This window comes from Mesoplodon densirostris, chromosome 7 (genome assembly GCF_025265405.1).
Source record: "Mesoplodon densirostris isolate mMesDen1 chromosome 7, mMesDen1 primary haplotype, whole genome shotgun sequence".
In the NCBI taxonomy this organism is placed as follows: domain Eukaryota; kingdom Metazoa; phylum Chordata; class Mammalia; order Artiodactyla; family Ziphiidae; genus Mesoplodon; species Mesoplodon densirostris.
The window spans coordinates 121,608,677-121,611,572 of NC_082667.1; positions in this window are offsets into that span (position 1 = coordinate 121,608,677).

Genomic DNA, 2,896 nt, shown 5'->3' on the forward strand with positions numbered 1-2,896 from the left:
GATCAGAGAGAGAAACTGAAAAGAGGGAGCGAGAGAGGAGAGAAAAAAAATTTGGATGAAATGTAAAACCAATCAGGAGTCAGCGGGGCTCGCTCCCCCGCCCCCCCCCGCCCCCCTTTAAGTGTCAACTCCAACTTTTTCCCCTTCGCTTACGCGGTCCCACATTAACTCCTCCAGTGCTGGACGGGCCCCTCAACCAGCGTCCTTGGGGAGACCCCAGTCGCTCCCTCCTCTGAGGCCAAGTGCCCGGGACACATACCCCAGGAGACCCTCACACCGGTCCCAGCGACAGTGTCACTTCGGGGATCCGACTGTGCAGGAGAGAGATCTCCAGAGAAGGTTCCAGAGCTTTTCATTGTAAAGCAAAAGAGGGAGGCGAGAAAGGTCATATTAAAGTCACTCTGTCTGCTAAAAAACACGTTTTCACCCCAAGCGGCGGATCGGGGCAAGCAATACCACCTGGTTAAGGCAGCCAAGGACTTTGTGACTGCCTGGTCGGGGGCTGGGGGCAGAACCCAGCACAGGGGTAAATTACGCCAGGGGAGGTGGCAGCAGGGTGGAATCACGCCGGGGCAGGTAAGCACTTGATGAGGAGGGCACCTGAGCTCCAGGGGCTTCGTGTCTGGCCCTGAAAACTCAACTGGAACAGTGCTCAGCTGCGCGGGGACCTCAAGAAAGGTGGCACTCCCACCTCCCATCGCACTGCCCATGGCTGTGGGTACCAGTGTACATGAGAGTTGATTCATTCTGTCCCACGACGTCACCTCCCTGGGATGAGAGGGGCTGAAACCTGGAGAGGGGAATGGTACGGTCCTCTCTCAAGACCACAAAAAGCAGCACTGGCTGGCACCCCAGTCCTAATGGCACAGGTCTGGGCTGGGCCAAGGGTCCTGTTCTCTAAGGATGGGCTCTGAGTTGTCAGTGTGGGAGATTCCTGGGGCTCAGGGCCTTTGCCGGCTCACCTACCCCAGCTGCCCAGTTCTCCGCCTGGGTTGCGGTGCCAACAGACAGGCAGGCTCGCCCCTTCTTCATTTTAGCCCATTCTGCTCCCTCACCGCCTATGCAGGATCAGCATGAATGTGAGACTCTCAGGGCTTCTTAATCCCAAACAGGAGCCCCTCACAGACACAAAAGTTCCTTAGTGACTACAGAATCCCAGGGCAAGTCCTGGCAAATTCCCTCCAAGTGTCCCCTCTCTCTGCTTTCTCAGAAACACAGAAGGCTTTGAGTTAGATGAAAGGAAGGATGAGCTTTTTATTGTATCATGCTCCCGAGAATTCTTTCCTGGATAATTTACAAGACAGGAATAACTGGAGTGTTGGGAAAACACTTCCGGAGGCAGGGGGATGGAAAGAATGGCCTCTTCAATCCTTTTCCAAAAATGAGCCAAACACTTCATCCCAGGACAATGGTATAACAGCCCTGGGGGAGTCTGACCGGGGCAGGCAATGAGTAATCCCATTTGCTTCAGGCCTTTTGTAACACTGCGATCATCGGTCTTTGCTTCCTAGAGCCTAAAGTCCCCTATTCACCATCCCCCCAACCCCGGCCGCCCAGTAGAACTCCTGATTATCAATAGTAATTGGGTCCTTACGTTTTCTTTCTTTCTCCTTCGTTGGGGAGGCAACGGTTATTCTCAGTCCCCTTCCTCCCATGTGTATATTAATGGCTGCAGGTGGGAGATTTAACCAGACCAGGGAAAGTCTTGGACATCCTTGGGCCTCCTGGTTTCAGCTGGGAGGGCTCTGGGAGTTGTTGTTGTTTTTAAATAGAATAAAATGCCTCCAAAGACAGCTCTTTGGAAGTTTCTTTGGAGAGAGTTCGGGTTGTGGACTTTGGGCTGAGCGTGCCTGGCTGGCCTCCCATCGCCCTTCTGGATCCACCCTTCCCCGGAGCTGTACGCGCCTTGCTGGTAACTCCAGGGTGGTGCCTGCCACTTGCACTGCATCCTCAAGGTGTCAGGCTTACCTTAGGTATGCTTCCGCCTAGTGCCCTTGCCGCTGGGACTGAGAGGGGCTCCCTGGCTTGTGGTGAAAGCCCTCAGGAGAATGGCAGGTGGAGACAGTACAAAACAAAATGCAACAACGGGCCAGGGGGGTATCTGCCAGTAGTGGACTTCCTACGTTACCACGTTCTTTCCCAAAATGCATAATTACACCAGGGGCTGGCAAACCACAGCCCGTGGGCTAAATCCTGCGTGCTGCCTGCTTTTGTATAGTCCACAAACTAAGGATGCTTCCCACTTCGATTTTTTTTTTTTTTTTTTTTTTTTTTTTTTTTGTGGTACGCGGGCCTCTCACTGTTGTGGCCTCTCCAGTTGCGGAGCACAGGCTCCTGATGCGCAGGCTCAGTGTCCATGGCTCAGCGTCCATGGCTCACGGGCCTAGCTGCTCCGCGGCATGTGGGATCCTCCTGTACCGGGGCACGAACCCGTGTCCCCTGCATCGGCAGGCGGACTCTCAACCACTGCGCCACCAGGGAAGCCCCCCACCCCCATTTTTTAAATGATTGAAAAAAATGAAAAAGAACAGTAAAATTTCACGATGCTTGAAAATGGTATGAAATTCACACTTCAGTGTCCATAAGTAACGTGTTTTTCGGAAAGCAGCTGCAGTCATTCATCTACACATTGGCTGTTCTTGTACTATAAGGGCAGGGTTAAGTGCCCCTAAATATACATATACTATCTGGCCCTTTACAGAAACCGTTTGTTGACCTCTGAATTACAGTAGAGCGACATTAATTTGGAGTCCTCAAATTTGGAATATGGGATTATTTAGACTCAGTGTCTGTGATTCATGTGGAATAAGAATTTTAACATAATTTCTTGCTCTGAATATGAAGGGGAAACTATATAAAAAATGAAAATCAAAATATCTCTGTCTTTAATTCTGTA